A 12,145-nucleotide genomic window follows, 5' to 3' on the forward strand; every position below is an offset into this window, starting at 1 on the left:
ATCAAATTGGTCTGCATGGCTGTCGTCCCAGAGGGAAGCCTCTTCTAATGATGGTGCACAAGAAAGCCCGCAAATAGTTTGCTGAAGACAAGCACACTAAGGGCATGGATTACTGGAACCATGTCTTGTGGTCTGATGAGACCAAGATAAAATTATTTGGTTCAGATTGTGTCAACCAGGTGAGGTGTACAAAGACCAGTGTGTCTTGCCTACAGTCAAGTATGGTGGTGAGTGTCTTGGTCTGGGGCTGCATGAGTGTTGCTGACACTGGGGAGCTACAGTTCATTGAGGGAACCATGAATGCCAACATGTACTGTGACATACTGAAGCAGAGCATAAACACCTCCCATCGGAGACTGGGACACAGGGCAGTATTCCAACATGACGACCCTAAACACACCTCCAAGAAGACCACTGCCTTGCTAAAGAAGCTGACGGTAAAGGTGATGGACTGGCCAAGCATGTCTCCAGAACTAAACTGTATGGAGCATCTGTGGGGCATCCTCAAACAGAAGGTGGAGGAGCGCAAGGTCTCTAACATCCACCAGCAACGTGATGTCGTCATGGAGGAGTGGAAGAGGATTCCAGTGGCAACCTTTTAAGCTCTGGTGAACTCCATGACCAAGAGGGTTAAGGCAGTGCTGGAAAATGGTGGCCACGCAAAATATTGACACTTTGGGCCCAGTTTGGACATTTTCATTTAAGGGTGTACTCACTGTTGCCAGTGGTTTAGACATTAATGGCTGTGTGTTGAGTTTGAGGGGACAGCACATTTACACTGTTATACAAGCTGTACACTCACTACTTTACATTGTACCAAAGTGTAATTTCTTCAGTGTTGTCACATGAAAAGATAGAATAAACTATTTACAAAAATGTGAGGGGTGTACTCACTTTTGTGAGATACTGTATACACTTATCCCAGCTTTTAACTAATGCCTGGAAAGTTTCTGCATATAAAGATTTGTCAGTACGCCTTAACCATCATAGGACAGCCTGCTTCACTTCGTCATCCAGTGCTGAAATGTTGACCTTCGAGGAACTCTTTTAGGGGTCCAAACAGGTGGAAAACACTTGGAGCGAGGTCCGGGCTGTAAAGAGGATGAGGCAATACCTCTGTGTGCTGGGAACCACCACTGCCGTCACTGACAGACGTACGGCCATCTTTGAAATGTTTACACCATTCAGATGTCTTACTGCAGCTCAGCGTCTCATCACTGTACTGTACTTGAAGCCTTCTGTAGCTATCCATAGGTTTTACATTTTTGTTCACAAGAAACTTCATTACCACACGCTGTTCCATGCATGCACTAACACTGTTGTCTGCCATCTTGATTAACAGTCTCTGGACTGGCACGCACAATGTGCGCCACTTATCAGTAATAGGACACACTAGCCACTTACTACTGCGTGTAGTACAACCACACTAGCAAACCTTTTTATACCTGTAAAATTAAAAGTCCCAGTTTAAATGGGAACGCCCCTCATACATGTACATAAATAGTGCGGTCTACTGGTTCAATTCCTTTACGATAAAGGTAAAAGAGGAGTTGGAAATGCCCACATAGCACACTTTACATTGGGGGATAGCCATTGATTGTTTAGACACAAATTGATGATTGTACATGTAGATGATATATGACTGATATCGATTTCTGTTTTTAGAATTTTTTTTCTACTGTTTATCCGAACCTTCATATGAGATACAGTGAATAGGGCGAGAGCCATGTGTGACAGACTGGGACAAGACCCAATCTCCACAGTGGTTGCTAGGTGTGTGAGATCCAGTGCAGTGACCCATCCTGCGGCCAATTTTCCATGCAAGCATCTGTGCAAGTACAAGCCCTTGGCTGGGCTATAGCCACATGCCTGGTTTGCTTGCCTTCCGGTAAGCAAGTTTTTCTTAAGGTGGCGGTGCACTTGTATGATGTGAATCACTGTGTGTGGTGTTACCTCGAGAGGGATCTTCATTTATTATCCTCATTATACAGATACTATTTATGCTGATTAAGGACTTTGCATATATTAATTTGGAATATCTAGCGCGGCTTTTCTAATTTCTGTATATGAGATAGGAGGTCCTGAGGAAGCGGATGCTTCCACAAAACATGTCAACCTATATTTTCTTATCTCAGAAGACTACCATGCCAAGGTAATCACAGTATAAGAGCACTCACCTGCAACATCATGATCCTTCCTTCCCTATTACTGCAGCAAGTGTATGCCAGCAAAATCCTGACACTTTTAGTTTAGGCTATAGTATCTTAAAGTGATATTAAAAGTAATTTTCTATGTGCTATGGGGGCATCCGTGCATGCACACTCCAGAGCTGTGTCCATGAACACATCACCGGTAAGCCATGCCAATGCTCCCTTATCACAAGACTTTGACAGCCTATGGCTCCCACTGGCCTTAGTTTCTCATGTGAGATTAGGAAGTGAGAGGAGCCAGGTCAAAAGTTTAGGGATGGGCTGGTGGGAATCCGTTAATGCAGTGGGGTGTTTTTTCCTTAATGCATTGAATGACTTTAGAACCGCTTTAAGTGCTGTGAAGCTGTAAGTCTGAGCAGTAAAGTGCTCTACACCTTACAGCCATTGAATTCTAAGATCTGGGCAGTGAGGGTTGACACTCTTCAAACTGTATACCCATCACCTCCCAATTAGTGGCTCATTTTATTATGGAAGCAGAGATACAGTGAGGGAAAAAAGTATTTGATCCCTGCTGATCTTTGTACCTTTTGCCCACTGACAAAGAAATGATCAGTCTATAATTTTGATGGTAGGTTTATTTTAACAGTGAGAGACAGAATAACAACAAAAATATCCAGGAAAAAGGTATTTCAAAAAAGTTATAAATTGATTTGCATTTTAATGAGTGAAATAAGTATTTGATCCCCTATCAATCAGCAAGATTTCTGGCTCTCAGGTGTCTTCTATACAGGTAATGAGCTGAAATTAGGAGGACTCTCTTAAAGGAAGTGCTCCTAATCTCCGCTTGTTACCTGTATAAAAGACACCTGTCCACAGAAGAAATTAATCAGGTTCCAATCTCTTCACCATAGCCAAGACCAAAGAGCTAAGAGCTGTCCAAGGATGTCAGGGACAAGATTGTAGACCTACACAAGGCTGGAATGGGCTACAAGACCATCGCCAAGTATCTTGGTGAGAGGGTGACAACAGTTGGTGCGATTATTTGAAAATGGAAGAAACACAAAAAACTGTCAATCTCCTTCGGGGCTTAATGCAAGATCTCACCTCGTGGAGTTTGTGATCATGAGAATGGTGAGGAATCAGCCCAGAACTACACAGGAGAATCGTGTCAATGGCAGTTGGCACCATAGTCACCAAGAAAACAATTGGTAACACACTACGCCGTAAAGGACTGAAATCCTGTAAGGTCCCCCTGCTCAAAGCACATGTACAGGCCCGTCTGAAGTTTGCTAATGAACCTCTGAATGATTCAGAGGAGAACTGGGTGAAAGTGTTGTGGTCAGATGAGACCAAAATCTAGCTCTTTGGCATCAACTCAACTCGCCGTGTTTGGAGGTGAAGGAATTCTGCCTATGACCCCAAGAATCCCATGCCCACCATCAAACATGGAGGTGGAAACATTATTCTTTAGGAGTGTTTTTCTGTTAAGGGCACAGGACAAATTCACTGCATCAAAGGGACGATGGATGGGGCCATGTACCGTCAAATCTTGGGTAAGAACCTCCTTCCCTCAGCCAGGACATTGAAAATGGGTCGTGAATGGGTATTCAGCATGACAAAGACCCAAAACATTTGGCTAAGTCACCAAATGAGTGGCTCAAGAAGAAGCACATTGAGGCCCTGGAGTGGCCTAGCCAGTCTCCAGACCTTAATCCAATAAAAAAAATGTGGAGGGAGCTGAAGGTTCAACTTGCCAAACGTCAGCCTCAAACCTTAAAGTGGATGTAAACCCTCACATATACCTAGTGAAGTGAGCAGCCCCAGATGATACACAGGGATGAAACAAATCTCCCTACATAAGTTTTACATGTATATCTGCTGTCTTCATCTTTATATATTCTTTAGAAAGTGCAGCTGGTGTTACAGATTTTCTCTTCCTGTTCAGCACTGAGTGTGAAGTCTGGGCATACAGCCTAGAAAGCTGATTGGAGGAAAGGCACACAACCCCACTCCACAGAGGCAGGCAGGGACTTGCAGAGCTGTTTTGTGAATAGTTCAGTTCTCTGCTAATGTATTTATAGAAAATCCCACTACACAAATTTCAGGCTGGTTTTATCTCGTCAGAACTTGTTAGAAGTTATAATGCTGATAACATAAGAACAGAGCAAGAGAAAGCCACAGGACTTAGTGCTTTGAAGGAGGATAAGAAAACACTGCAGATATGTGCCCAGCTCAGATTTCACGAATCAGGTTTACATCCACTTTAACCACTTCAGCCCCGGAAGAATTTACCCCCTTCCTGACCAGTGCGTTTTTTGCGATTCTGCACTGCGTCGCTTTAACTGACAATTGCGCAGTGGTGCGACGTGGCTCCCAAACAAAAATGACGTCCTTTTTTTCCCACAAATAGAGCTTTCTTTTGGTGGTATTTGATCACCTCTGCGGTTTTTTATTTTTTGCGCTATCGACAAAAAAATAGCGACGATTTTGAAAAAAAAAACGCAATATTTTTTAGTTTTTGCTATAATAAATATCAGCCAAAAATATATAAAAACTATTTTTTTCCTCAGTTTAGGCCAATGCGTATTCTTCTACATATTTTTGGTAAAAAAAAAAACGCAATAAACGATTATTGATTGGTTTGCGCAAAAGTTATAGCGTTTACAAAATAGGGGATAGTTTTATGGCATTTTTATTAATAATTTTCTTTTTTTTTAAATGACGGCGATCAGGGATTTTTATCGTGACTGCGACATTATGGCGGACACATCGGACATTTTTTACACATTTTTGGGTCCATTGTCATTTATACAGCAATCGGTGCTATACAAATGCACTGATTCCTGTGTAAATGACACTGGCAGTGAAGGGGCTAACCACTAAGTGGCAGTGTAGGGGTTAAGTGTGTCCTAGGGGCGTGTTTCTAACTGTGGGGGGCATGGCTGTGTGTGACACGTCACTGATCTCTGCTCCGATGACAGGGAGCAGAGATCAGTGACACTGTCACTAGGCAGAATGGGGAGATGCTTGTTTACATTAGCATCTCCCCGTTCTTCCTCCCTGTGAGGTGATTGCGGGATCGAGTCCGCGGGACCCGCGACCCGACTCACGGAGCTTGCCACGCGCGCCCGCTGGCCACCTCTTAAAGGGGAACGTACAGGTACGTGATTCTGCCTGTACGAGCCCTTTTGCCGACGTATATCGTCGTGAGGCGGTCGGCAAGTGGTTAAAGAGGAACTGCAGTCTGCTCACATCATTTGTAATAAAAACATCTTTGCCATTCTGAAGCTTCCCTCTAACCACTTTGCATATTATTTTATAGATACTATGATTCTGTACTTGCCAAATATGCTGCAGAAATCTCCCTCCTCTGAGTCTGGCTGCAATAATTTTAACTGCGGGCAGCTATGCCTGCTGCCTGTTCACTTCCTGGATTTACACAGACACACAGAGGCACACCTCCAGCTCTGCATCTCTCATTGGCCCTCTTATGACTCATTCCCCCTCCCCTCCTGGCAAACTCTCACAAGAGTGAGAGAGAGAGAGCTGTGCATGATGTCATAAGCCTAGGCTTTTTACCAGACAAGAAACAGGTAGTGGGCTGTATAAGGTATTTACTGGCAGAAAAAAAATGTTTTACTATCCAAAGTTAAAACAACAAGTGCAGAAGATTTAATAGATGGAAAGATGAAAAAAATGACTGAAGTTCCACTTTAATGACTTGGAGAGGATCTGCAAAGAGGAGTGGGACAAAATCCCTCCTGAGATGTGTGCAAACCTGGGGGTCACCTACAAGAAACGTCTTACCTCTGATTGCCAACAAGGGTTTTTGCCACCAAGTAGTTGTCATGTTTTGTGAAGGGGATCAAATGCTTATTTCACTCATTAAAATGCAAATCAATTTATAACTTTTTTGAAATGTGTTTTCCTGGATATTTTAGTTCTGTCTCTCGCTGTTAAAATAAACCTACCAATAAAATTATAGACTGATCATTTCTTTGTCAGTGGGCAAACGTACAAAATCAGCAGGGGGTCAAATACTTTTTTCCCTTACTGTGAAATCAACAGGAGTCATAGGAAGAGAGACCCCCCATCCCTTGTATGTATTTCAAAACCTCAGGAATAGAATCAATATTTAGGAAGAATGTATTATTTTACAATCCCAGTCATAAAATGAAATGCAGACTTAGCCCCTTCACCTAAGACATCACCTACTTCACATAAAAATACAATTCCCACCTAAAATTAATCTATCTGAATAAGGCCTAACTAAAAACTCTGAGCTAAAAATAACCTAATGTCACCTTTTGTGTGATGTCTGAGTTTTTTTTTTTTTGTAGAAAAGCTACTTAGAGGCATTTGTTCAATTCTGATGGCAGAAAGCATCCCGTTACTGTACATTACCAAAGCCAAGAAATTGTGTTTAAATATACACTTCTTTAAATGGTAAACTATGAACAGTTCTGTGTACTTGAGGTATTTTACAGAGAAAAGGACAAATGTTGAGCCTATTTATCAAAATGATTTTAGTGTAGGTCATAAAATAAAAACAAACACCTGATTGGTTGCTGTTGGACGCATTTCCTTCACTTCGTCAATTTGGCTGTGTGCATGTTCCATGACCTAACACAGGTTTACAAATCATAGCTCTGTGCAGTGTCAGACTGAAAATACTTTCCAGTTAGATATCCAGAATGCTGTATAAGAAGTGGAAATTTGATCAAGATGAAGAGTTGGAGCATCTTAAAAGATAGCTGAAATCCAGTATCAGTGATGAGCGCCCTCTGGTGGCATGTCGCTGGCACTTCACAGTGGGTAGTAGGGACTTCAGTAGGATGTACATTGTACAGGGTTCTCAGTGACCTCTATGCATAGTTGGGTATGGCCAGTATTTCATCCCTTACTGAGTTACTACATTATTTTCATGGGAAATTCATTTTGTTTGTTTGTTTTTTAATGCTGGTTAAGGAAAGAGGTGGTGGGTGCTGGACTCTTGAACTCTGTTTTAAAAAAAAAAAAAAAAACTCGCCAGCCACTTTATTAGGCACACATGTTAAATTGCTTTGTAACACAAATTACTAATCAGCCAATCACATGACAGCAACTCCATGCATTTAGGCATTTAGACGTGGTGACGATTACTTGCTGAAGTTCAAACTGAGCATCAGAATGGTGAAGAAACTGGAATTTAAGTGACTTTGAATGTGGCATGGTTGTTGGTGCCAGATGGACTGGTCTATGTATTTCAAAAACTGCTGATCTACTGGGATTTTCACACACAACCATCTCTAGGGTTTACAGAGAATGGTCCGAAAAAGAGAAAATATCCAGTGAGCAACAATTGTGTGGACGAAAATGCCTTGTTAATGTCAGGGGAAAATGGGCAGACTGGTTCGAGATGATAGAAAGGCAGCAGTAACTCAAATAACCACTTGTTACAACCAAGGTATGCAGAATACCATCTCTGAATGCACAACACATCGAACCTTGACGCAGAAGACCACACCGGGTGCCAGTTCTGTCAGCTAAGAACAGGAAACTGAGATTACAATTTCGCACAGGCTCACCGAAATTGGACAATAGAATATTGGAAAAGGTTGTCTGGTCTGACGAGTCACAATTTCAGCTGCGACATTCAGATGGTAGGGTCAGAATTTGGTGAAAACATGGATCCATCCTGCCTTGTATCAATGATTCAGGCTGGTGGTGGTGTAATGGTGTGGGGGATATTTTCTTGGCACACTTTATGCTCCTTAGTACCAACTGATCATTTAAATGCCATGGCCTACCTAAGTATTGTTGCTGACCATGTCTATCCCTTTATGACTACAGTGTACCCATCCTCTGATGGCTCCTTCCAGCAAGATAATGCACAAAGTCCAAATCATCTCAAACTGTTTTTTTGAACATCACAATGAGATCACTGTACTCCAATGGTCACCAGATCTCAATCCAATGGAGCACCTTTGGGATGTGTTGGAATGGGAGATTTGTATCATGGATGTGCAGCTGACAAATATGCAGCAACTGCGTGATGCTATCATGTCAATATGGACCAAAATATCAGAGGAATGTTTCCAACACCTTGTTGAATCTATGCCATGAAGAATTAAGGAAGTTCTGAAGGAAAAATGGAGTCCAACCCGGTACTAGCAAGGTGTACCTAAATAAAGGGGCTGGTGAATGTAGCTTATTTTTGGATCCAGGCTGCAAGACTGTATCACCCAGATAAAGTGTATGAGTAGAAAAATGTTGAGAGGGCCACAAGGTTCTAGATAGTAAATATCGTTTATCATTTATTAATTATCGTCAACGCATTTCAGAGGGTTAGAGGCCTCCTCCATCATCGGGGCTTGAAATGTAACTATAGGCTAAAAAAATGATGCAGTTCGTCAATAGTATCAACTTAGTGGTGTTTGTTTCACCCTGAAAGCTTGGTTTTTCAGTGAACATTTGAATTGTGATGTGTATCTATATTATTTGATACTCCTCGTTTGGAGCATTTGTTGGTCTTTTTTCAGGCGTTGTTAACGAAAAATGTATTTGTCCTTCCTGATTAAATCTAAGCCAGACAAACATATCAGGAGAGAGTTCAGGAACATAATATGTACAGTCTAGACGGAGGAAAGAAGGGAAAGGGGAGACATTATTGAAACCTTTTAATATATCAAGGGGACAAATAGGGTTCAAGAGGGTAGTATTTTCAATATGAAGCCAAGATCAAGATCACAGGGACATTACCTCCAACTAGCAGGAGGAAAGTTCAAAACTAATCTTAGAAAGTATTATTTTACTGAAAGGGTAGTTGATGCTTGGAATAGACTTTCAGCAGACATAGTGAGTCAGTCAACAGTAAGTGCCTTCAGACGTGCTTGGGACAAACATAGATCTATACTCAGACAAAAGAAGTTGGCAAAAAAAAAGGGCAGACTGGATGGACCAGTTAGTCTTTTTTCTGACGTCACTTTTCTATGTGTCTATTTGTTTCTATGATTCGTAATCTGATGGGGAAAATCAGTTGATTTTGTTCAATTCTTTGATTTTGCACATTTAAACAAATACAAATGGGTATGGGTGGCCAAAATAAATATTGGTAGACCCAGAGCCACTCAAACATCACAATCAGATCTAAAAGATAGATAGGGGGAAGATGAAGGGAGGGAGAAGCAAGAATAGTGGTGGGAGAAAAGGGGAAGGGATTAAAGTGGAAATAATAAAGTAAATGAAAAAAAAATTCCTAAAAAATTATAATCAAATTGATAATCTAAAACAAAAAAAACAAAAAAATCATCCCATACACCCCCAATGCAAATGCACAGTGTAGGGAACACACATGTATGTAAGCATACATTATTTTTTTTTATCAGCACAGGGGACAGTACTTTCTTTTGCACTGTCTCCTGTGCTAGTGCCGGCTGTCAAAGTTAAAATGTGTCCTATGAATGGAGGAGGTAAACCTTTCATTCATCCGTCCATCTATCATTCGAAGATACCTTTTCATTCATGGAAGCTATAGCACAATGTCTAACCAGAGGACGGGGGTGGAAAGGGTGGGCATAGTTGGCACTCTTGATGAGTGTCTGTAACAAGTTCTATAAGCTCTCTAAGCCTGTGCAGTACCCAAAAAATACAGCTGGGGGGCAGGGGACAGAGGATTTTAACTATGACAACTGGCAACAGCATAAGGGACACTTTGGATTACATGTAAGAACTGTCTCTGCTGATTTCTTAAGAAGTTTTACTTAAGCTTTGGTTTAAATGGTTTTCTAGGGGTGTCCTAGTGGCTGTACTATTATTTTAGCTTTGCATCAAGGTGATTTCTCTTTTTTAGTATAGGATCCCACTTCTTTCGCAGGAATTTGATCTTGCGTATTCATTTTTTTTTTTTTTTTTTTGCTAAAATTGTGCAACTTCTTACTTTAGTCCTTCAGTCTATTCTTCAAAGCATTGAGAAATATCAACATTCCTAAATCAATTGCACATTAAAGCAGAGCTCCAGCCTCCCCGTCCAAAAATTAAAAGTCAGCAGCTACAAATACTGTAGCTGCTGACTTTTAATATTCGGACACTTACCTGTCCAGGGATCTCACAATGTCGGCACCCCAGCCTATTTTCCGATCGTCTCTCAGGTGCTGTCACCACCATTCCTGGTAAGGGAAACTGGCAGTGAAGCCTTTCAGCTTCACAGCCGGTTCCCTACTGCGCATGTGCTTTCTAACTGGCCCGGCGGCGAACGAAGGAGAGGGGGGGCCGAATTTCCTGCAGTGATGTCTCCTGGAAGTGGGGACAGGTACCTGTCAAACACAGGTACCCGCTCCCCTCCCCGAAAGGTGCCAAATATGGCACTGGAGGGGGGGAGCAAACAAGTGGAACTTCCCATTTTGGGTAAAGCTCCACTTTAAGACATAAGATGGCTTATCTATGGCCCAGAGGTACCTCTTCCGGGTTAGCCCCCCATATCAAAATTAAAAAAAAAAATATATGCAGTTTGTTAGATCTTTGTTAGATCAGGTTAGATCTCACACAAAATAATCAGTATTAACAGTTATTTGCTGGGGGGGCTAACCCGTCATCAGCCCCCCCCCCCATCAAAAAATTGACCAAACAGTTAGCTATTTTGGAAGCTATTTATTAGATTCAGTAAGATCAAGTGGTTTTAACTTTAGATCTCACATGATTAGAGACTTAAGTGATTAATGAGGGGGTGCTTGCCCCCCTTATCAAATTTTCTGACCAAAAATCATTCAGGCGAATAGATATTCATTAGATCTGGTAAGATCAAGTGGTTTTAACGTTAGATCTCACATCAATTCAGAGATATTCCACATAAAAATAGAGATATTAGGTGGTACATAAGGACAGGCTGGCCCCCCACACACGCAATTTTCTGGCCAAAAATCATTGAATGAATGAGTGACTTGTATAGCGCTACCTATGCAAACTGAATCGCCTCAGGGCGCTTTTTGCTGCCGGTGTCCATCTGCAGTATAGCGCGGTCCTTGCCCCATGAGGTCCTGACACGCTTACAAACACATACACATACAACATACACATATTTTGGCCAATTTTTCGACAGGATCTAATTAACCTACCAGCATGTCTTTGGAGTGTGGGAGGAAACCGGAGTACCCGGAGGAAACCCACGCAGGCACAGGGAGAACATGCAAACTCCAGGCAGATGGTGTCGTGATCGGGATTCAGGCTAAAAGATATTTATTAGATCCGGAACGATCAAGTGGTTTTAATGCTAGATCTCACATGATTTTAGAGATATTCCACATAAAAATAGAGATATTAGGTGGTGGCACATAAGGATGAGATTAGATCTCACATAATTAGAGACTTATTAAGTAATTAATGATGGGGGCTGGCGCCCTCTTATCAAATTTTCTGCCCGAAAATCACCCTGGCTAATTGACATTCGTTAGATCCAGTAAGATCAAGTGGTTTTAATGTTTGATTATCCATAATTACAGGGATACTAAGGATATTTGGTAGGGATGCACGGATATCCATACTAGTGTCTATATATCGGAGCAGATAATGAGCATTTTCACATGTACCAGTGAGGAGTGCCATTGAGCATACCAAGGTATGGTGAAATTATGTGGGACATTAATCGACAGGTGTGTCCAAGCCCAGTGAAGCCTGAAGCACAGTGCCAGAAGCCAGATGGAAACTTCGGAGGGCCCTGGTGAATGAGCCAACCGGGTGCCCATCTACGGTAGCTGGCTCTAAAACCAATGATGCAAAGAGACAGCAGCGGAAGCCCAAACCAAGCTGGTGGGACCTTCTCCTGTTGGAAGCTATAGATGTGCTATGTTTCCAACATCAAGATGTATTGAGCGAATCTAATTGGGACAGATGATCGTTAGAGCCTGTGTAATAAAGGCTGCCTAACAGGCGAATAAGTATCCGAAAGGTCCCAAAGTGGATATATCCTCAGGGTGTCCAGGTCCAATCTGTGGGTGCCTTCCGTATGTCAGTGCGTGAGC

Source organism: Aquarana catesbeiana, linkage group LG10, assembly GCF_042186555.1.
Source record: "Aquarana catesbeiana isolate 2022-GZ linkage group LG10, ASM4218655v1, whole genome shotgun sequence".
Taxonomy (NCBI): domain Eukaryota; kingdom Metazoa; phylum Chordata; class Amphibia; order Anura; family Ranidae; genus Aquarana; species Aquarana catesbeiana.